This window comes from Anastrepha ludens, chromosome 2, assembly GCF_028408465.1.
Source record: "Anastrepha ludens isolate Willacy chromosome 2, idAnaLude1.1, whole genome shotgun sequence".
In the NCBI taxonomy this organism is placed as follows: Eukaryota; Metazoa; Arthropoda; class Insecta; order Diptera; family Tephritidae; genus Anastrepha; species Anastrepha ludens.
Genome location: NC_071498.1, coordinates 29600276 through 29624978, shown reverse-complemented (window position 1 = coordinate 29624978; position 24703 = coordinate 29600276). Strand labels below are relative to the sequence as shown.

The 24703-nt window shown below is 38.7% G+C and overlaps 1 protein-coding gene across 3 annotated transcripts in view; it reads left to right on the top strand.

Annotated features, from left to right (window-relative positions):
* The window catches only part of LOC128867356 (protein doublesex-like), a 58210-nt gene that overhangs the window by 16498 nt on the left and 17009 nt on the right, over window positions 1–24703 (top strand). The window contains exon 1 of one of the 3 annotated variants that reach the window (XM_054108526.1): window positions 20835–22198. The exons of 1 other annotated variant lie outside the window; for it this stretch is intronic. The gene's annotated coding sequence lies outside the window, so the exon portion shown is untranslated. One more of the 3 variants, XM_054108509.1, reaches the window with a different exon arrangement.

The following is a 24703-nucleotide window of genomic DNA, read 5'->3' as shown; positions in this document are numbered from 1 at the left end:
GTTTCATGCTCTCAGTGGGCTCCGAAACTGTGTCAACCGAATGGAAATCACGCACAAAAACATTCTGTTAACTAGAAGAAGAAATTAAAAAAGGAAATATTGGCATTAAAACTAGAAAGAGGGAAATATGTAGATTTCCATGCGAGGAAAAAGTAGCTTTTGTCCAAAGTTGCACACCTTATAACTTCTTCTGAGTTGGCAAAATTGCTCGTAGTAATACAGAATGTGTTGCTGGTACTTACTTATAAGGGTGCGGCCAGAGTGAACGCTGAAAGCCGAGCCGAGATTGTCAGTGCGATAAAGATTGTCAGTGCGATAAAACTGGTTACATACAAGTCAATACAAATAAGCTTGTGTATAACACAGTGAGCGCCGACAAGAGCAGAGAGCAAAGCCGATGAGTGCGAGAAAACAGTTTCAAAGCGTTTTGCGCGCTTTTTTCCATTGTTGATGTTTACTTTTTAGAGTGCAGTTGTGTTTTTTAATGGTTTAAAAATAAAAATAAATGTATATCGATCAAATAATCATTATATAAATGATGAAATTCACCAAATTCATTCCTTTTTAGTGTAATTGGATGTTTTCCAAACTCTTTTGTGTTCATAATTGCATTAATCACACTCGGAGAAGCAAAATACTCTTCATCAGATGAATCCATTACCGTGTACAGCAATTTTATAAACACAAATGAACAACAAAACTAAGTGACATAAGAACAAAACACATGGAATAAACAGAATTTCAGCGCTGATTCTCGCATTCACTGTGTTATATACAAATTTTCTTCTCGCATGAAAATAAGCGTCAATAAGCTCGGCTCGGCATCAGCGTTCACTCTGGCCGCACCCTAAGGCCTGATCGGATAACAACCCGTTATTGGATTAAGACCGACTGTAACAAGTCTCGCCAGGCGTCCCTGCATTGCTTTTTGCGCGCGCCTTCTCCAATTTTTTGCAGCAAGCGATGATCGGATTCCCTTGACTTGGTCCTCCCATCAGAGGCATGGTCTTTCCCTACGTCATTGTCCTCTAACTTTCCATCCACTTTTGCTGGAGCTTCTGCACCCATACGCTCGACACGGACCAACCTGTGCAACCGCTGAATATTGAAGCGAATACCCCAAGAACGGCTATATGAATTCCTTGACAATTTCAAAGGTGTAGTTCCCGCTGAAATGCCATGTATCTTTCCTAGTGGACTGCATAATCATACTTCGTCTTGCCCTCGTTAACCGCCAGACCCACTCTAGATGACTCTCATTCGATAGCGGAAAATGCTGCGGTAACATCTCGCTTGCAATTCCCCATGTTGTCAAGGTCATCAGCATATGCAAAGAGCTGGACACTTTTGGGGAAAATAGTGTCATTTCGATGAACACAGGCTCTCCGCGTACCCCTTCCATGAGGAAGTTGAAGAGGTTGCACGATAGTGGATCCCCGCTCGGTATTGAAAGGTTCGGAAAGGTCTTTTCCTACCTTGACAGAGCTGGACGTGTCGCTCGATGTCATTTTGCAAAGTCGAATCTGTTTTGTGGTAATACCGAACTCAGACATTGTGGCGTATAGGCGATCCCTTGTCGGGCTATCGAAAGCAGCATTATAATCGACAAAGATGTGATTAGTTATGTCGTTATGGGGTTTTCTAGGATTTGACGTAGTATGAAGATCTGGTTGATGGTGGACTTTCCAGGTCTACAACCACACTGATAAGTTCCGATCACCGCACTGGCTGGTACTACCCAGCCAAATACGCTATTCGGTTAAACGAATCCAAAGTATTTCTGCTCATCGGTGCTGTACAACTGATCGGAGCCGAAATAAAAAAAAATGTGCGTGTAGCGTAGTGTACATAACAGAAGTAAAACTTTCAAGGCAGACAAAGAAAGAGGTAGAGAACCGAGAGAGAATGAGAGAGAGAGAGAGAGAGAGAGAAATAAATAAATAAATTCACAACATTTGCAGAGAATACAAATAGACAAAATTTACAAACAACGGAGAAGGGTCGACCGGTGTAGGTAAGCGCCGGACAGAAACCGTGGCAACAACGCGCACTACTCCGAGCGTTTATCACTCGCACAACCGCAGCCATTCCAGGACCACAGCAACGGCACAAATTACCGCAAGGCAATACCAATAAATCCGACGCCGGAAACACAGGAAACAGAAATAAGCGTCAAAAAGTAGCCACCAAAAAAGAAACGCCTTAAAAATTGGGACCAAAAAACGCCCCAAACAGTGGGCAGCAAGGAAATATAACGCCAAAAAGTAAGCACCAAAAATATATTCCCTATAAGTTTGCACAAACAAACAAGCGCCAAAAAGCAGACAGTGTTATTTCTCACTAGAAATTAGCAACCACAAGGAAAAACTCAGGAAAAATAGCCTCAAATGTATCTAAGATATATATAAGGTATAGCTCTCTCTCTCCTTTTCCTCTACCTTATATCTTTTTTCTCTCTCGCGGAACGAAAATGCCCAAAACGTTGCATGGACTTGAAATTTTACTCTCCATTCTCGTTCGTCCATCGACGCCTAAGAAGTTTCACTTCAATAATAAAAAATAAATAAAAAACGATGAAAGATAAAAAACACAGAATAAGAATTAAATAAATAAAATAAAAACGAGTGGTAGATTTAAAATATATTGCCACGATTCCCCAGATATATTTACGGTGTGGGTAGCAATTGCTGATGTCAGCTTCTTGAGGATAAATACGAGCATATCAAATTCGAATCATTTACTTTGGCGCTTAAGGCAAAGTACAGGCGACCGCGCAATATTCCGTTATTGCAGGCTGATAGTAACTGAAAAAAAGCTGATATACAGGACGCAAATGATGTTGTAGAATCAGAATCCAGTAATACTCGACTGCTTCCGCAATTTCCCTATTTGCTATCAACTGCTCTATGTTGGAACACACATACCCGTACGTGTGAGGCATGGAAGCGGTAACGGAAGCTAACGTACTGACCGCTGCTGGTGTTGGTGTTGGCGTGTGCGTACAACGCAGCAGAGTAGCAGTTGCTCGTCTTTGTCCAAATTACTTCGTGCTTATGAAGCAAAGGAAGGAGAAGAGGGCAAGTAAGAGGAATGCAGTGTCTCGACTGACAGGAGCGTGTGGAAAGCGAAGGTGCAAGACAAATAAAACATAGCATTGGTTTGTTAGTTTTTTTGTCGCCGACATACATATACCAGCAAAGTAACGAACAGGAAGGTAAGCAAGCTGCGAAGGTATCACAGCGGTGTGAAATTAATTAAAAGAATTCGAAAAAACCGGTATACCGGTATGGTGTCGATTCCAGTGTAGCAGCTCCATGACACCGTTTAAGCCGTCTGTGCGTAATAATATCAAATATCTTTAATTTCGAGGGATTCCAATGGTCCTGAACTAAAAATATATAGTAGTAATAGTATCTGAGAGTAGCTCTGAAAGTATTCGATGCGGTACCAGCTGGTGGTAGCAAAGGAAGAAGAAGGTCTCCTCTGCGTTGGAAAGGTCAGGTGAGAAGGACTTGGCTTCACGTGGTGTGTCCAACTGGCGCTGGTCAGCATGAGAAAGAAAGGACTGGTGCGCTTTGTTAAACTCGGCCAAAATCGTGTAAGCGGTTATCGCGCCAATTAAGTAGAAGAAGAGTAGCAATACATATATCTATTTGTCAGAAATTCAAAACATTTTTACACATCATTTTGCTTATAATATTAGTTTGGGGAAAAATAAATCCATTATTTGTGCACTAATGGATTTACATTTTCGCCTTTTCGTTTTTATCAAAGAAAAACTGTAAAATGCACCGAATTTTGTCTTTGTTGACTTCCACTGCTAACAACCTGTGACTCACAACTGAAGGGAACAAGCAAAAAACAGAAACTTTTTTTGACAAACGAGCAAAAACTTTTAATTGTTTGATCGATACTTTACGAGATATCGATCCCTACTGCCATCTTCTTCTTCTTCTTAGCGTCACAGTCGTAGGTGAACCATTGCTTCATTCACAACCTTTCGTCACCCGTCTCTATCTAATGTTCAGCTTTGCAATGTCATCTTCAACGTTTTCGAGTCATCTCTTTCTGGGGCGTCTTCATCTTCGGCCTTCTACAGGGCGCAATTCAAATGCCTTTCGAGTCGTTCTCTCTTTAGGCATTCTAAAAACGTGTCCAAGCCATCTTACCCTCTGAGTTTTTATAAATATAGATTTGCTCTACCTAATATAAATATATACAAGGGGGGTTCAATACGTACCTGTGTTAGAAATGAAGGCACCATTTTTTCGAAATTTTGTTGTTTTTTAATATAGTCCCCTTTTACAAAGATACACTTCCCCCAACGATTCGGCCATTTTTTAACCTCTCCAAAAAATAGGATTTGTCGAACACTCCACAACACGTCTCTGTCTTGGCGTAGACTTCCTCGTTTGAACTAAATTTTTTTCCCGCAAGCCTCTACTTTATGTTAGGAAACAAGAAAAAGTCATAGGGAGTCAGATCGGGTGAATACGGGGGCTGCAGCAGCAATTCATAATGAAATTCATACAGTTTCGCGATGTCAACTCCGGATGAATTTGCTGGTGCAGCACCTTTTTTTTCACCAAATGCGGCCGTGTCTGCTTCAATTTCTTGTGAAAGCGGTCCAATAACTCGCTGTAATATTGTCCAGGGATCGTTCTTCCTTTTTCTAAAAAAAAATGAGGATGGCGCGGTTCGCATCCCAGAAAAACGTCGCCATGATCCTTCTGGCCGATGGGACTGTCTTCGCCTTCTTTGGGGCAGATTCACCGGGAGAAATCCATTGATTTAATTGTTGCTTAGTTTCTGTACTTTTTGTGCTGGACATTTTGATTGATTTCCTCGGGAACCACGTCTGCTAGACGTCCTCGTTGCTCCTCATCAAAAACGGATGTTCGCCCACGTTTAAATTCGTTAAACTAATATCTAACTGTGGTTATAGATGTGGAAACGTCCCCATAGACAGCATCCAACTTTGATTTTATCTCCTCGCATATTTTTCCATCCAAAACAAAAAGCGAATTACCGAACGATGCTGCTCTTTTTCAATCTTAGCGAAAATCACGAAACACGTCTTACTCGAATAGCTGCCAAATCCAAACTAGCTTATCAATCCGCCTAAAATTTGTTTTGCCGTCATTTAATAGATGGCAGTACACGTTGCTAACACCAATTTCCCTTAGGAAAGCCCTCGCATATTTATAAGACATGACAGTTTCTCGTCTGCCATTGAATACAAAATTCTCCAAATTTTTCTTCAACTTTCATGGTTGTCTCCATTTAATGTGCTTATAATTTCTTTTTGTGGTAATTATGATTTTTCTAAATAAAATTTTCTAAACTCAGCGATTAAAGGAGATCTTCCAATAAAATGCTTATCGTTTGCTTCTTAGTTCAAATTGCAGAGGCTGCACATTTTTGACACGTTTCCGGATTTATTGGCATTTCACATAAGCAGGCTACAGATTGAACCCTTTCTTTGCGGTTCAAGAAGCAACGAACTTTGTTGTGGAAAACAGGTGGAGAGGCAGATCAGTATGTGTCTGCAGGGACAGCAAAGCTGCGCTCATGGCCTTAGACAGCCGTCCAATCACTTCAAGGGTAGTTGCGTCCTGTAAATGCAAGCTGAACTATGTCGGTAGATGCTAACATAGGTTCCGGAACACGTGGGTATCATGGATAACGAAACCTGTGACTCTTTAGCTAGGGTGGGCTCTGAGGCCAACTTCTTTGGACAAAACTGATGTTAACTTACATGTCCGATCGACTGTCGCAGATCCTGCTGTCATTAAGGAGAAGAGACTTTAGGCAGCACGTAGTCTGACGACATGCCACTTCCTATAGGCGAAGCGCATGGAAAAGGTAGTGCACTCTACCCATCATGGGCAGAGGAGGATGAGAGGGCGGATCACTTTCCGTGCGTCTGCTCGGCCTACGCTGGACAGGCTTAAGATTTTTGGCACTGATGTGTTAAGAAGCGCGCACCCGGGCTCCTTTTCACCACAAGTTCTACTCAGATTTCTTCGGAGGTTTGGTAGATTTAAAGAAAACTAAAAAAGGGAACCCGAGTGCAGTAGAATGGACTAATGTTGTCTGAAAGCGGTACTTGCTAGTTATCCCGACATAACCACAAAAAAAAAAATAATAAAAAAGAACCCTTTGTTTGGGCTAAGTAGTTGTAGATGCGTGATGAAGTGATGTTGTGCTCTCTGGTGTATTTGGTTTTTAATTCTGATAGCAACTGCATGCAAAGGCAGTACCCCTGCGTATTATTGATGCATTCGTTGAAAGTTAATCCGTTAGCCCATTTTTCGTATTAGATACTGCGAAATTTTATGCGGACGACTGATTTCCTTACTCAAGGCAAACAAAAAGTGGCTTTCTTCAGCTGCTGTTTCCAGCAAAATTGCATAGTTTGGAGTGAAGTTTGGAGCCGTTTTATGAAGTATCTTTGCAGTTTGTCGACGTCAAGCAGGCAGCTTAAGAATGTATAGTATGAATCTACAGACAGCTTAAAAAGCTTCCATTTCTGTTTTAGTGATATTGACGCTAACTCAGTTTGGTTAAAGGCGGACCAACTGATCTCTTTATTATATTTAACAGAATACCAATGCGGGAATGTCATAACGCGAACTTTCATATGCATAGATTGCACATCTGTTAAGTGAACTCATTAGGCGAGCTGATGGAAAAAAGTAAGAGTGATTATCAAGTCAAATCCACACAGGGTGATACCAGTAGACCAGCTGATTTGTTTTTTTATTTTTACTTTTTTTTCTTTCGCCTTATACATTAGGATGCCAAATGAAATAACGGAAAACCGTTCTATTTTACTGCTGCTCTACTTTCTTTTGTCGTGACATTCTAATAGAAGACAATGGTACCTACGTACGTACACACATATGAATGTATGGACATAGAAATAAGAAGTGAAAGAATTTGGCTAAATGGCATTCCAATTAGCGCTTTAATAACTTAAAGTAAAGGGTGTATCGTTTCGCAATAATTCGATTTAAGCTATATTTACCTTAGAACTGTATATATAGTACGGCGGCCGCCGTAGCCGAATGTGTTGGTGCGCTACTACCATTCGGAATTCACAGAGAGAACGTCGGTTCGAATCTCGGTGAAAGCACCAATGGCAAACCTTCGAGTGTATTTCTGCCATTGAAAAGATCCTCATAAAAATATCTTCCGTTCGAAGTCGGCTTGAAACTGTAGGTCCCTCTATTTGTGGAACAACATCAAGACGCATACCACAAATAGGAGGAGGAGCTCGGCCAAACACCTAACAGAAGTGTACGCGCCAATTATTTATTTATTTTATTTAAATTTGAAAAATCTTTGCATCTCCCTAATGCTTGCAGTGTCTTTCAGTTCAGTGTCTCGGAAGTACTGGCAATTGGGGAAGCCTATAAGCTACTAATCACATATTTCTCTTTTAAGGGCAATAGCGCTATTCTTTCGGATAGCCAAGCTGCAATCCAGGCACTGGATTCAGCTACAACAACCTCTAAATTGGTGGAAAATAGTAGGAATAGCCTTACCACCTTGAGTGAAAACCATAAAGTTACCTTAATCAGGGTCCTGGGACATCGGAGCATTGAAGGTAACGAAAATGCAGATGAACTGGCAAGAGGGGGATCTACCATGAATAACGCTCTTGCAGAATCGGTACTCACACCATTAAGTGCAGTCAAGAATGCAATTTCCCTAAAATACCTCCGAATCGCGGATTGTACGTAGATGGAGAGACCAGACGAAATGCAAAATCAGCAGAACGTTATGGCACACTTACAATCTCAAACAATCGTCAATTTTGTTAAACATGAAACGACGGGACGCCTGGAGACTAACGGCAGACATATTTATGTTATGGTCTGTGGGAGAACAAGCAGCCAAAATGGGCATCCCTCACAACACATTCTGTCACAGTTGTAAACAACTGGAGAAAAAGGAGCCAATCTTCCATTTCCTCTGTGAATCTCCTGCCCTATGGAGGAACAGAATGTTAACCCTGGGTAGACCGCTATTCGAGAATCTCGAACAACTGTCTGGCTTAGACGTCAACAACCTAATAAGGTTCTTAAATCGCACAGACTGGATATAGTCTTGCTGTAAATAACCGTTAAACAAGTTGGTAACGAGGATGTGGCAACAAAATGGTGCGGAAGCGCTAGTTGGATTCTGGAAGAATCACCACTTTAATCAACCAACCCAAAGATTTAAATAAAGTGAATATCCAGCAGGCTAGAATTGAATAATGAGTTATAGTCTCGAAGTGCACATGCAATAGGTGCATTGCTGCAAATTTAATCTTAAAGTTTTCTCTATAAAAAGGATAAAAATTGCGAATACTTATTTGTAGAACATTAAAGCTTATCCGCCAAGTAGCACCGGACAGTCCAGGATAGCAGTAACAACACAGAAAGTGAACGAAAGTTAAGGGACTGCCCTTCTCTTTTCTAGAGATTCTAAATTAATTAGCTTTAGCCGATAATTATAGGATGGAACAGGGGCCTCAAATCATAGGAAGCGTAATGCCGGTTTAAAAAATATTTTTTGGATGCGCTTAATTATATTTAGCGAAAGTTGGTCGTAAGGTCTTTGAAAGATAACAGCTTCATGATGTCTCTAAAATATTAAATTAAAACAATTTTGAATATTCAAAGCCAGAAGCGAATTCTCGCACCATCGATGTAGTTTGTTCAAGTCGTGTTGAAGCTTCTGAGCTATATTTATATATCATTTTACAATTAATATATTTTTGTGATCGATTTGTGAGTTTTGCAAAAACTAGATGGCCAACGAATATTTTTAGTAAATATTACCTTTCATCTGATATCCATTTCAACGTCTAGTATTCAAATGAAATGTATCATATATTGCTACTTTTGCAATAAAAACCATGTGACAACATCTGATAACACATTTTTTTTATTAAACCTTTTTAAACACCTTTCCTTTTATGCCCATTTCTTAATATTTACATTAAATTCGTGATAAGTTGCTATTTTTAAACACTTTTTATTTACTGCTCATTTCTTATTATTTAGTTGAGATTTGTGATAAGTTGCTATTTTTGCAATAAAAACCATGTGTCAACCCCACATAACATTTTTTTTATTGAAACTTTTTGAAACATCTTTCATTTGCTGCCCATTTCTTACTATTTAATTGAGATTTGTGATAAGTTGCTATTTTTGCAATAAAAGCCATGTGGCAACATCAGATAATAAATTGTTTGTATTGAACCTTTTTTAAACACCCTTCATTTGACGCCCATTTCTTAATATTCAATGTAAATTTGTGACTAGTGGCTATTTTCTAAAAAACAACCATGTGGCAACACCACATAACAAATTTTTTTTATTGATCCTTTTTTAAACACCCTTCCTTTGCTGCCTAGCTCCTTATATTCAACTGAAATTTGTGATATGTTGTCATTTTTAAATTAAGGGTCATTCAAAAGGTGCGCCTAGATGTTGTTTTAAAATTAAACATGTAGATTCTTTCAGATTTCACAGGCTCTTAACAATTATATGTGAAAAATGATGTCACTTAAAGGTCTAACATGAGGCCTTCCTCAGCTAAAATCCGCCGAACGGCCAATCCATGAGTGCCTAACTGTTGAGAGCATCAATATATGGATGTTGTTCAGCAACACTTTGCGCTAAAGCAGCAATACTCTCGTCCAAAGATCCAGTTTTTGGCCTACCCGACTGGTCCTTTTTCTATCCTTGACAGAACCAGTTTCTTGAAATCTTTTCCCCAACCTTTGAATTGTCGACTCTTTCGAATGATTATTTCCAGCAAGAAAATCACAAATTTTACAATATGTTTTTCTTAATGATCAGTCATTTTCATAATAAGCTTCAATAATAATGGGTTTTTCAGTAACAGCGCTTCAACTTTTGAACTTTTTTGAATAAAACACAAACGGTTTGACTTTTTTAACTAATTTTTTTTTTTATTATCGAGTTTGAACATATACATTTAAGTATGAAATTCGATTTCTTTTGCATGACCACTGCGTGCACGTTTTACGAAGTCCAATCGTTGAGCCCAATTTTCGACCACTCTTTTGCATAAATCGGCCGAAATTCCAGCAATTTCGCGTTCAATATTGGCTCTGAGCTCACAAATCGTCGCCGGCTTGTTACTGTAGACCAATGACTTCACATAACCCCAAAACGGGACGGCTTGTTAAATGGACCGTAAAATGGCCATAATGCGCTTAAAGTAGCAGCAACAGAACGATTATTTTCATAAAAAATTTGCACGATTTGCAATCGTTGCTCAAGTGTGTAGCGTTCCATGATGAAATGTATACTAATGAAATTTACAAATGACAAGCGAAAAATAAAAAATATTGCGTCGTTCGCCCTCCCTATCGGAAAAAAGTTGAAGCGCACCTATTGAACAACCCTATATTAGCGTGTTGTACTATCGTGTAAAATTGTATATCTGTTTACTTAAAAAATGCCAAAGGTGACATGAAAAAGGCAACGTCTAAGAATTATTCGCTATTACCATTTTGGCGCCACTTTTGAAGCACCCTCTACTTTCAATTCTGCCTTCAACAAGCTGTAAATTATTAAGGCCCATCAAGGCTCGGCCGTGATATTTCACACTTTTATTCCGTCATAAAAAAACCTGATAATATTATACAATTTCTGAAAAGACATTTTCACTGAAATACATAAGTAAATAACGAAATAAAAATATTAACTAAATAAAATTTCTACCGAAAATATAACAAAAAAATTAAAATAAAATAGTATAAACTTTTTTACCGAATAAATAAATATAATGCCACCTTTATATGCTTCAATCTATGAAAAATCTATTACCAGATTTGAAGGGTCAATTCAAAATACGAAGTATGAAATTTCGTTTTTTACTTGACTAAGCCTAGAACATTATTAATCTGGGGAAAAGTATTTTAAAAAAATTTGTGTTTGTCACACTGTGTAATATTGAAAAATTTACTGAATTACAGTGAATAGATTCCTTTTTGGCGCATTCATTAAGGGGGATACCGGTTTAGATCGCACAAAAAATCAAATTTCTTTTATTGCATAAATCATTAATATACATAACTACTCAAGAATATGTGGTAAAAATTTTAAAGCGAAAATCGCATTATTCCCGATTCAATGAGACTTAAGTGACTGCCCGTCGGTTCCGCACCGTAGCGCGCGTTGGTTAGAACGACGTTTTTCTCGAAACTACTTTTTTTCAACTGGTGGGAGTTCTAGCTTAAAAAGTTATCGAGAAATCGTTCTAAAAGTTTTCGGGATTTTTTCTTTATTCATTTCTAATCTATATGAACCTAATTCTGGGATTATATTATTATTTAAAATATGGTTTTTTAAGCAAAATAGATGAAAAAATATGGTATAAAAAAACTACTTTGTGTTCAAGCGCCTCAAAAGCATGCAATTTCAATAATTTTTTACCACATACCACAGGTTCATATTCTTAGGAAATATGTTGTTAATAAAAAAAAATTGCTGTTGATTTCAGAGAAAAATTGCAATTTCAGGATTTCCCACCAGCAAAACACTCGGATGGCGATCGTCCATGGGCAGCATGCTCTAACGCCACTATCTCCCGCGGAAACAGCTTAAAAAAAATTTAAAAGTGTACCTAAAAATATAAATAAAATATGCTCTAAACTTAAAAAATTTCTGATTATTCCTTCTTTGTTCAAAAAATTCTCGAAAAATACCAAAATTTTGGCCTCCTAAACCGGTTTCCCCCCTTAAAGGTGGTGGCACTAGACCAACTACAATGTTCTGTACGTAATTAATTCGCCTTGTTACATTCTGAGCTGACAGTCACATGGACACGGCGAAAAAAGAAAAACAAATCAGCTGATTTACTAACACTACCTTTAATCGATTCGCCTTGATATTTTCCTTTTAAAAATAGTCGAATTGAACAAACTTTTCTGATGTTACGATCTCTAGTGAAGTGTTTCGAGCAAAATAAACATCAGAAATTAATTTCACGTACCCAAAAATTACATACATACAAATATACTCTTCTAAAAAAATGTGGAGAAGTTAAAAAAAACCACATTGAGAATTAATAACTAAAATTAAAAACAAAGAGGCTTGAAATCCATCTTAGAGCTATGGTTTTTTGTTCCGAATCGCCAGTAGAATACCTCGGCCGTCGAAATAAAGGAAAGAAAGAAATTTAACCACCCTAATGCATATTTCAGTATAAAAAGCTCGATTGCAACTTACTTGACGTGTGCGTGAAGGCGCTGCACTCAGACAGTAAACTCACCTATGAACGAAATGATTTCTCAGTAATTTTACAGCAAATAATCTGAACTGCATTTATTGCATGGCCTGGTCAAGAAACTATCAGGGGTCGGGTGATGCTAAGAAGCACTGAAATTTCTGCCGCTTAACTAAATAAATATGAAAGCATCATTTAATTATAGAATAATTGAAACTAACTCCACCACTTACTCGAATTAACACAATCAGATGAACAAAAGTCGGCGAATAAGAGCAAAAGAATTAGCAAAAATCAACCATCGTTGCCTGAATACAGTTTATTACGAAAAGTTAACTTTTTACTACATATAATTTGAATGTTTTTTAATAAAATCCTTACCGAAATCAACAAAGAAGCCACACAGGTCTTTCCAAGGCAGTCAAAAGGGTGCAATCAGAGCGAGAAGCTGTCAACGTACATCACATTTTATAATTGCATCATGCCACATTAGCTACCTTAAAAACTCATTAACATACGAGGGTCGTTTGAAAAGTCTGTGCAAAAATAAAAACTACTTAATTCTAAACCTTTTTAATTTGTAGACATAGTCTCGTTTTAAGGGGGTATTCTAGTCTAGAAATTTGAAAAAATCGAGATTTTTTTTTTTTCAAAATTCGATAGTTTAAGTATTCAAAAATAACTCTCTAAAAGAATTTTTCAAAATTCGAATTATTGTCGAAGTTACAACTATTTTAGTGACGCGACAGCTAGACTGGTTTGAGCGGACGGCGAACTTCAAACGTGTTTTTCTCGAAACTACTTCTTTCGATACGGTCGGCACGATATCTCAAGTTCTAATCAACCGATTTGCTTGAAGTTTATCATGAATATTCTTTAAATATATCTCTATCGCATAGCTCACGAAAAACTGGAAATTTCAATTTTTTAATGTGTGTAAACAATTCTAGAAAGCTTAAAGATTAGGGAAAAATCGACCTCAGTTTTTGAGTAGCCGCCATTTTATGAAAAAAATGTCTTTCCCCTTTTTTTCTGCGTGATACGATTATGACATTCATATTAATTAATAATTTGTCGTCTTTTTTGTTTTCAAATGACCACAAGGGTAGAAATCGTGACGACGAGGACACTGCCTTTTGTTTTCCCCTTCCACTTCAAGGACGCATAATTCCATGAAAGTTTATTTTTTATTTTTTTTTAATTCATTTTGTGTGCTCTTAATATATAAATAAATAAATGATAAAAAAATGGATACTAAAAATATCAATAGCTTGTTTTTTATTCACCGTCAAAAAATGCTCGAAGCTCGGGCCTCTAGACTAGAATACCCCCTTAAGCTTATGCACTTCGTCCAACGCTGTTCCAGTTTATTGATTACCCTCCGAATAATAGGATTTGTTCAAGTCTGAAAAATAGCCATTCGTTACTGCTATTGCCTACTCGTTTGAATAACATCTTTTTCCCACCAGCCATTTCTTCAAATTCGGAAACAAATGGGTTTTCCAATAACAGGTGTTATTTTGAATAGCCCGCTATTTCGGTAGATGTCGCTTTTGAAGCTGTCATTTTTTGATATTTGACAAGTGGAAACTACGCCGTTAATAAAAATGGAACGATACACGCTCAAACAACGCATTCAAATTATTAAAATTCACTTTAAAAGTGGTGAAAATTTGGCAGAGACGGTTCGTAAAACTCGAACATTTTTGGGTCATCGTGAAGCACCTTGTCGAACCGCAATACAGGAATTGGTGAAAAAATTTGAGCTGTTGGGACAAATTAGTGATGTGAAGAGTAAAACCCATGCACGTCGCTCAAGAACAGCCGAAAATATTGCTGCTGTAGCCGAAAGTGTTGAAGAAAACCCAGGTTTGTCCATTCCAAAAATGTCATTACACCGTATTTGATAAGCATAAAGATTTGGGTCTTAAGGCTTATAAAGTCCTTTTTTTTTTTAAGACAACAACTAGTCTTGACTGACTAACGAGCTGTTTACATCGAGTAACATGATATTTTAAAATCAATACATTCTATTGAATATTATTGAGCATCAGCTACCAGTTCAAAAGGTTTTGTACGCTTCAATCGTCTTCTTATATTGCTGGTATTAAGCAAATTGCTAGCTTCTTGATTTGGGTGTAGGCGAAGTCTTTCCTGGTGAGAAGCTGCCAATTTGTTAATTTCTGCGGTGATGGTCGGTACTTTTAAGTCACGATGAAGGTCACTGTTTCTTATGTACCATGGGGCATTTACTATAGTTCGGAGTATTTTATTTTGGAAGCGCTGTATGACTTCTACATTGCTCTTCTTTGCACAACCCCATAGTTGTGCACCATACATCCAGACCGGCTTTAGTATTTGATTGTATATGGTCAGCTTGCAGTGAACAGACAGTTGCGAGTTTCTGCTCAGGAGCCATTGGTGGTTTCGCAATTTCATTTCTAATTCATCTTTTTTCATCTTGATGTGCTCCTTCCATTTAAGTTTCGCGTCCAGTGTCTTACCGAGGTATTTTGCTATATTTGAGTACGGTACTTGATTGCCGAATATGCTTATTGGGGGGCATGTAATTTTTTTGGTTGGAAAGTTAATATGTGTAGATTTTGAGTTATTCAACGGAATTTTCCATTTAGTCGTCCACGCCGCTATTTCATCGACAGCGTTTTGAAGTTTCTGTGTTGATTTTATTTCTGTGTTGTCAACAGTAAGGATTGTAGTGTCATCTGCAAATGTGGCTATGAGTGAATCTCTAGGTGATGGCATGTCGTATGTGTAGAGTAAGTATAGAACAGGTCCAAGTATGCTGCCTTGTGGAACCCCTGCTTTGATTGGCTTTAGTTCAGAAAATTAATTTTCATATTTTATTTGAAAAAAATCTGTCTTGTAGGTATGACTTTATAATGTCACAGAAGTCAGGTGGAAGAATGCTTCTTAACTACACCTGCGTGCCAAACTTTGTCTAAAGCCTTAGCTACGTCAAGAAATATAGCAGAACAAACTTGTTGGTTTTCAAAGGATTTTTCAATTTTACTAGTTATTCGATGAATTTGCTCAGTGGTGGAATGCTGAGCGCGAAAGCCAAATTGGTGTTGCGGTATAAGATTCGATCTTTCAATAGAGAGCTGGCCTGTACGACGTCGATGCGTGTGGCGGTTTGCCTGGTTTAGGTATCATTATGACTACCGCAACTTTCCAGCAGGTGGGAACATATTTTAGTGCAAGGGAAGCAATAATTATGTCTGTTAATCTACTTATAGCTTTGTTAGTCAGCTTTTTCAGAACCTATGCAGTGATATTATCAAAGCTTGGTGATTTTTTATTTTTAAGTTCACGTTGTATAATGTGTTTTATATCTTGCACTGTGGCTTGAGACAATATTTCGTTGCTAGGCTCATTGGAATCTTGATTCGTTATTGCGTCATCATGATCATGTGCATCATCTGTAGAGAAAGTTGCCATTCGAGTTTCTGCAAAAGCATTCGCTTTCTCGGAATCACTTCTAGCCCACTTGCCATCTGATTTTTTAATCGGCAGGATATGTTTGATTGGCCTTTTCAATCGTTTTGTGCATTTCCACAAAGAATATCCGGAACTCCGCTCCGTGCTTAGGCTGGTAACATATGAATTGATAGAATCATCTTTAAACGCTCTTAAAGACCGTTTTAAAGTTTGGCTTGCATTATTGAAGTTGTGTTTGTCAGCGGGTGATCGGGTAAGGTGCCATTTTTTCCTTAATCTACGTTTTTGGACTTTTAGATCTCGCAACTCGCGTGGGTAATTCACGCCGAATAATTTTCTCCTACTCTGAGGTGTGGGAAGTTAACACGAGAACTCAAGCCGGTCAAGCATCAACAACGTCGTGGCTTTGCTGATTGGGTCGTTGAAATGCATGAAAATGATCCGGAATTCCATCGAAAAATCATCTGCATCAAATCATCACCCTGGTGGCTTCGTCAACAAGCAAAATTGTCGGATCTGGGGCTCAGAAAATCCAAGAGTTGTTGTTGAAAAGCCTCTCTATCCTCAACGTGTGACTGTTTGGTGCGGTTTATGGTGCGGCGTAGTCATTGGACCTTATTTTTTCGAAAATGAAGCTGGAGCAACAGATACGGTGAATGGATTGCGTAATCGAGAGATGATTAACGATTTTTATGACCGGAATTGGATGGTATTGATCTGGACAACGTTTATTTTCAGCAAGACAGCGCTACGTGCCACACAGGTAACGAAACCATTGATCTTTTACGGGAATAACACCTTGTATTGGAAAACCGATGCATCGGAGGGAGTAAAATCAGGGGAATAGGGGTGAAACGAGTTAGAACCTTAATTCCATTCATTTTGGGATCACAATTGCTGCGCCGCGAGCTGGTGCGTTGTCGTGATGAAAGAGGAAAATCATTCGACTTCCTCGATTTGAACGAATGCCAAACACAAAGAAATAAACCGATCTGGTTGAATCCCGGTGTGTGTGCTTTCAAGAAATGCTACTAACTTAACATAACCTCGATATGCACCACTAGTGCCATCTCGCTTCCTTTGCACGGACTTTTCGAATGACCCTCGTAGTTTGGGCTTTCTTTTACTTATTGTATATACAAACATATACATACATACATATCTGTATGCATATAATTGGCGCTTAATACTCTTTGTTTAATTCAGCTACTCCTCCTCCAATTTGTGGTTTGCGTTCTGATGTTGCTCCGCAAATTAGGGGACCTACAGTTTTATCCCACCTCCGAACGGTAGATGGTTTTTTATGTTATGCAGAGCTTTTTCATGGCAGAAATACACTTTCTATCATTTTGAGGTCACGCTGAACTTGTGCATTTGTGCTATAAAAAGGGGCGTTTGAGATCATTTTGACGGGTTTCGACTGGAATCTTTGAAGTCTTTTGATATTTGAGTTAGCTGCAGTGGCCCAAAGTTGAATGCCATATGTCCACATCGCTTTCAAGATTAACATGAGAATTTTCGAGATACACATGAGAATTTCGAAGCAGTAACCAATTCCTAGAGCCTTCCGTTTGGTGAAAATATGGGGTTTCCATGCAAATTTGCTATCAAGATGCATGCCGAGATACGAGATTTGCTAAAAAAATAAGGTGGATTTTCAAGTTTCGCGGGCTATGCACATTTGTCTTTCCATTGTTATTATTGTTTTTTATGTTGGTACACTCGGCTCGAAGACGAGTGTTCGGCGATTTCTGCTATCGAAAAAAATGGATCAAAGAAATTGCATCAAATTTTATGTAAAAATCGAATTAAGTGCTCAAAAACTCTTGAAATGTGGACAGTGGCATTTTTTTTGTTCTTGTTCACTCCTCTCGGGAGCATAGGCTCCCTTGTCTTTCATTGGTTTCGTTAATCTATTTGATTTTTGACAGGATAGATGATTAGCCTGGAGCGGACAGTGGCATACGGTAAGAATACTTTGAGTCAAATAAATGTTCACAAGTGGTACAAGCTTTTCACAGAAGCTCGGGAAGATGTGAATGACGATGCTCGCTCTGGACGCCCCATCACATCTACAACACGCATCATGCCTTTCCAGTTCCACCTAAGACATATCGTGATCTTCTTTGTATGAAAATTCGGCTCACTCTCAGCTTTGGCGTATCTCCTGTAGTCAGCCACTCCTGCCTTTGCTTCATATTGATGTATAGGCACCACTTCTCATCTCCCGTAACGATCTGGTACAAAAAGCGCTGTTTATGCCCGCGTGTTGCTCGATGGCAGGCGAGATGCTGAGAATCAATTTGAAGCCGACTTTCTTTGCTTTTTTCGTTGAGCTCGTGAGGCACCCAGGCTCCCAGTTTTTCAGTAAATCACATTGAATGAAGGTGATTGGGAATTCTTTTATGATCACAGTTCATTTTTTCCGCCAATTCACGACTGGTTTACCGCTCGTGCTCCTCCAAAAGTGATTTAAGACGATTTTCAGCGTTCCGCTGCGACGTCAAAATTACCATTTTTCAACTTTGCAAACCATTCCCGGGCTGCTTCGGCAGCTGTTTGAAAGCAAAGAGCCTTAAAATTAATAAAAAATTCAATAACTCAAAAATAAAATTAATATAGTTTTGTAGAAAACTAAAATTAAAAGTCTTAAGCCTAGTCCGCTGAGTGAAAGTAGCTTATCAGAAGATCCTCTGTGCGGCGTTAGGAATTTTTGAGCTTGTCGCTGACCAATAGAATTACGCCAGTGTTCAACGAAATTCTACTCCTCCCACCTCCTGCGAAATTCGTTAATGTGGCTCTTTGTGAGTTCCCAGAAAGGCTCAGGATCAATGAAAGGCGTGTTTGCGCCTTTTTTTTAGCTAGCTGGTCTGCTATTTCACTTCTCCGATGTCCTCGCGTCCAGGAACGGAACCTATTAATTCTGTGTTGAAGTTCCCTAAGATATTGAGAAGGTTGAGACAGTCATATAACATTTTCGAGGTGGCTGTAGTTGATAGAAGGTCTATCAAAACCGCCTGACTAACTGAAAGTATGTAAATGTGGGTTGCTCTAATTTTTCTAGGGAGACATTCCTTCTTATATAGTATATCTCAGTGGCATGTATTTCTGCCTGGAAGAGTGTTCGGCAGAAATCCATTGGAATCGATTTTTTGCATGGAGGCCCATCAATTCCTGTTCTACCATCTTCTAATAGCGACCCATTAGCATACCATATCTAGGATCCAGGTTTGAAGGTGATAGAATTATTTCTCCAGGCCGTACATCCATTAATAATAACGTGAAAGTTCCTGAAGAGAATGGGTTTGGGAGACAATGTATCAACCCTATAAAGAACAGGGGTATGCCGGAAGTCTTCTTAGATCTTTTTTCTTTCGTATCACCTCCTTTTACATCGGAGACGCCTTTTAAAGCCTCAAACGAGCTTCTTTTGCAATTAAAATGGGAAGCGGTGGTATGCATGAGAGCCACACCTTGTATTGGCAGATACAGTAATTGTATAAAACTCCTTTCGTTCCCTTTGATTGCTGTATTTCTTTATCGGTTTGTATCAAAATAATATTAGATTTTCCATCTTTATTTTCTACTATTTTTAGCCAAAGGCGCTACACTGTGCGTCATTTTGCTTTGACAGCGGCTATAGCGCCGATCGCTACTGCGACTAGTATTTTTAAAAGACGTCGCTTGATATGTTTAAGAAATTAGAGAAATCGCATGTCCCACCCCAGCATTGCGGGTTATAATTTCACCTGGTCTCATAAAGAATATGCGACACTGTTTCCATCTTGAAGAAATTGAATTACTTGAAATTGAATTGAACTGGCTTCTCGACGATCGGATGGATATTCTGTGATTGAGGCCAGTAGACAATTTTCATGTTATTGCTGCAGTTCTTCAATTTAAGGCAATTACGGGGGACTTTCTCAAACAAAACTAAGCAAACAATGCCAGCCATCTCATCGGACATCAAGTTAAGTCTTTACCTCGAGTTTTTTTTACTCGCTTTGTTCTTTTCTGATGTTACTACTGTTTTTGATGCACACTTAGCTTCTAACATCTGTGCATTTCACTTAAATTTTTAATAACAATTAACTTAAGTTTGTTAGAAATCAATTTTACAAATAAACACGAGCAGTTAAGTTTCCTAAGTGAGACCTAGTACGTGTCACATGGTCACATATAAGTGGGTATTTATGTTCACATGCAGTGAACCAGATTTTACTTCATGTGAAATTTTCATCATCCTTATCCGCGCAGTTTTGTTTTGTTTTTAAATAAACAGTGAATGGGTTAATCAAAAATTGAACTGATCATTAAATACTCTCCACATTTTGCTCGCAAAAGGCGATAAACTCAAACTACTAAGAACTATCTTTCGAAGAGTGTGTAAGTGTATACAAATGCATGCCTACACACATATAAAGCTATTAGGAGAGAGGTTGCGCTCTGCTATTAGCTTTAAATTTTGCAAACTGTGAATACCGGTGCACATATCATATACATAGGTATGTATGTATGTAAATATGACATGATGCCACCGGTTAGACACCCTTCGAAGTGTGAGGGCATCGAAAGGCAGAACTCAATATAAGAATGATGTGCAATAGTCATGAGAGCGAGAATTGCGATACAACGAAGCAAACAAAACAAAATAATAATAATAAAAAGAGCGTTCCTCAGTTAGTGTTGTGCAAATCGAATCACACTTCGAACCATTTGGTTCGTGTGCAACAGCAACAGCAACACAAACTGCATGACAGTGTCATAACAGCGGTAATGCACAGCAACAGCAGCGAATCAACAGTTTTTCGTATAGTTTACATTGCCCTATTGCCGCATGCACTCCGAAGTACAGCACCATTCGTATAATAACGCCGATAAATGGACAAACATAAAGACATACCAATACACAGCGACACTCATAGATGCATTCACACACATTGGCTATGCCGAATGCGGATTGAGCGCGGCGGGTCGAGGGTTGTGGCGGCTTATTGAGGTGTAGGTGCGCTCACAGCACCGCCTTTGGTTGTTGGGTCGAGTATATATGCGTTGGAGCAGTGTTTGTGGTGGTGGCTGCGCAACAACTTTTTGGGGCAATGCGCCGATATGCACTCATTTCTTCGCCCTGGGACCAACGACGCCAGCATAACAACAACAAGAGTTGCATTCGTGACGGCCGCCAAGCCCCAGCACGGGCATGAATGATTTTGCATTTGGAATAACAGCAACAGCAATATTAACAGCAGTGGCAACAGCAATAGCAACATTTACAGAGACAACTGCAATGATGATAGACATAACAGCGGCAACAGCAGCCGATGGGTATTGTTTTAGTTTGCGCGTCCGCCAGTTTGTCTGTCGTGTCTGAGGTTTGAGTGGCGACATTGTCATTGATAGAAGACAAATCGCTACAACGAACCGATTGCATTACGGTCACCGGCCACACAGCAAGCTCCAAACAACACTTCACCAGCAGCAGCAGCACGTTGACTGTCACCACCTCAACCTCCCCACCATAGTTTATACCATACATTCGCACATCGTTACCACTAATACTCGAGCAATCGGAAACAACTCAATTGGCAGTGGTTGGCATCGCAGCGCCTTGAGTTGACGACTTGGCCACTGCACGCCGCATTCGCAGTTTTGTGTTGTTCCGCTGCGGCCGGTCACTATTCGCATCCGCATCCGCCTAACACGTTTTTCTAATTTTGCGCTGACCAAGTTCAAGTCGAAATTATAGTCGTAGTCGTAGTTGTAGTCGTAGTCAAAGTCAAAATCGAATTCGGCATTGATGTTAATGTTGAAGTTCACTTCGCTACTTATCTAACATTCGGGCTTGTGACTTAGCGTACGCATCCTTTAAAGCTTGCTGCTTCGGGCGATCTCCAATTGGTATCTGCTGCGTTCGTTGACAACAAAGAGTGGCACTTCTTTAGTGACTCACGTCTAGCAATCTTTCAGACTTCACCGTCGGCAAACGGCTTTAAAGCTTTCAAAGCATTCAACAAATTAAAAATAGAAATACGATATATACCTAATATAACGGTTTAGTGACTTAAAAGGTGATTGCTTAAACACTAAGATGGCTCGTCAATTGAAAACAGTTCACTTTATTGATATTGTGATTAAGTCCAGCTGCTGAAAATAGTGATCTGTGGTGCAAAAGTTATAATTTACAAAAGCAAGTGTAAAATAAAATAAAAAAATAAAAGTTTCATAGTAGTAACTATAAATTAAAGCTTACGAAATTGATCAAATATTAATGTACTTACTAATCAAAAAACAAAAAAAAAAAAACTTACATATAAATGTTATAGCCGATTTCAACGTCTCTAGAAAATTTCACAAAATATAAATAAGCTTAATAAAATACATAAGAAAAAAAAAAAACTCAGTAATAAACTATAAATTCCAGTCACAAATTAAAAACACATTTCAAATTATCGATTAATAAAAATGTTCAACGGCTTTTCATGTAAGTTTCGTGTAAGTTTGTTGTTATAAAAATATGATATACAAAATGACTTAAATCCAAAACACCAACCGATCTTAAGACACAAAAACTCATTATGGCGTAAAACCGTAAATATTAAGTGGAAGAGTTCATTTGTTAGAGGTTGGATTTGAGTAAATAAATAAATAAATAAAAAGGTAAAAAATCTCCTGCTGCGGATATTTTTGAAACTAAGCTAAATATTAGTTTGTGGGAAAAAGAAATCCATTATTTTTGCGCAAATCGTTTAAAACTGCTTTATGGTCGATCTTAAACTCCTGTTCTACTACTGGACTACTAACGATGAAGTTGATCGGCATAACTTCGATTATTTCTGTGACTTTGTTGAAATTTTCGATATTATCGACACTTTCTTTAACATCAAAAATGTCTGAATGGAATCGACCGGACCAAAATTGCACGAATTTAGCTGTTCCAGTATCGTCACCTTAATCTCCATTCACAATTTCAGCCGCCTGACTTGCATGTTCGACACCCTGTAACTCTCAACTGAATGGAACAAACAAAATACATCAAAAAGAATTTGCTTAGTGTGAAATGAACATAAACCTTAATTTGTTTCATCGATGCTTTACGAGCTATCGATCACTACAGCCATCCACCGAGAAAATAACGGATTTAGGGACGGGAATACATCAAAATAAAAATAACTCGATGTCACAGGCATTGGATCATTGAAATATTAGAACGAGAAACTATCATTAATTGTCTAATTAATAAAAAAAAACTACTTTTCAGTTCTTCAAACGACGCCTTGGCTGAGTTTAAAGTGCATTGAGATATAATTCGTGTCTCCTTACTCATACGTCAGCTAAAGGGTGTTAAGTTTTAAGGGCCGGTGTTGATTTTGAATAAAATACAAGTTTTTTAGAAAATTATTATCATTTCTCTTTATTATGATAATATTGGTATAGGTCAATTACGTATGGAATAAAATATTGGCCGAATGGCCTCGGCGGCATTCCGATGGTCCAAATTTTCGATGACGCTGAGGCATAATTGAAGTTCTATGCCGTTAATGTGCCGAATTATCTCATCCTTTAGCTCTTGAATTGTTGCGGGCTTATCTTGAATTGTTGCGGGCTTCTTTCAAATAACCCCGAAGAAAGAAGTCCAACGCTGACAAACCACATGATCTTAGCGGCCAATTGACATCGCCGCGACGTGAGATTATTCGGTCATCACATTTTTCGCGCAAAATAGCCATTGTTTCGTTAGCTGTGTGACAAGTGGCGCCGACCTGTTGAAACCACATATCGTCCACATCCATATCTTCCAACTCGGAACATAAAAAGTTCGTTATCATCTCACGATAGCGAACACTATTCACAGTAACTGCCTGACCTGCCTCATTTTGAAAAAAATACGGCCCAATTATGCCGCCGGCCTATAAACGGCACCAAACAGTCACTCTTTGTGGGTGCATTGGTTTTTCGGCAATCACTTTTGGATTATCATTCGCCCAAATGCGGCAATTCTGCTTATTGACGAATCCACTGAAGTGAAAATGTGCCTCATCACTGAAATCACGAAGTGCGCGATATACATTTTGATTTGAACGCCTGAATAACTTTAACGCATTGCTCGATGGCGTATCTTTCCATGATTCAAATTGAGTTAGTCTAGAATTGAAAAATGTCAAATGAAATGCAGAAAAAGTCTTGATGTTTAGGTGTGGTTCACATTCAACATCGGCCCTTAAAATTTAACCACCCTTTATGATGATTTGAAATACCTAATGAAAAGCTGACGCGGAAAGTAAAATAAGCAACCGCTATCGATCTAATCTATCAAACTGAATTAAATGAGTAGCTACGACTGCACTTCCTTGTCTTGACTGTGCTTGCACAACATTTTTTATCACGGAACTTTTTCACAATGAAAGACAGTGCCTTTGGTTTTTCTGGCCGATCTTCTTCTCCTCAAAGTGGCTGCTCTACAAATTAAGCGTATTTCCCAGACAATTTAGTCCGCATCGTGCCACTGCTGGGCAGTCGAGTATAGAACGTGTTCTGCTGTTTTTTGTGCCTCTTTGCAGAGTCTACAGGAATCGTCTTCTATCGCACCTATTTTTTTCATGTGATAATTAAGTTTACAGTGTCCTGTTAGTAGTTCAGTGTAAAGTTGTATGTCCTTTCTGCTTAGGTTAAGGATTACTTCTGCCTTTATCTGTTCAGGATCTATGAGTCTCTTCGATTGCCGCATGCCCGATGGAGCTCTCCAGTAATCGATTAGGCCTCGTTGTTGCTGCTCACGCAGAAAGTCACTTTTGTAGCTGTTATTTACCCCGCAGAAAGGTTCAGAACCTATGAAGGAGGTGTTTACCTTCTTTTTTCGCTAAAGTATCCGAAATTTCATTACCTTCGTGCTCCTCATGTCCCGAAACCGACAACAAGGTAACAAAGCTTCTTGATGCTAGGGTGTGGAGGATTTTAAAAATGTGGTCCGACAATTTTAGCCCCGGCA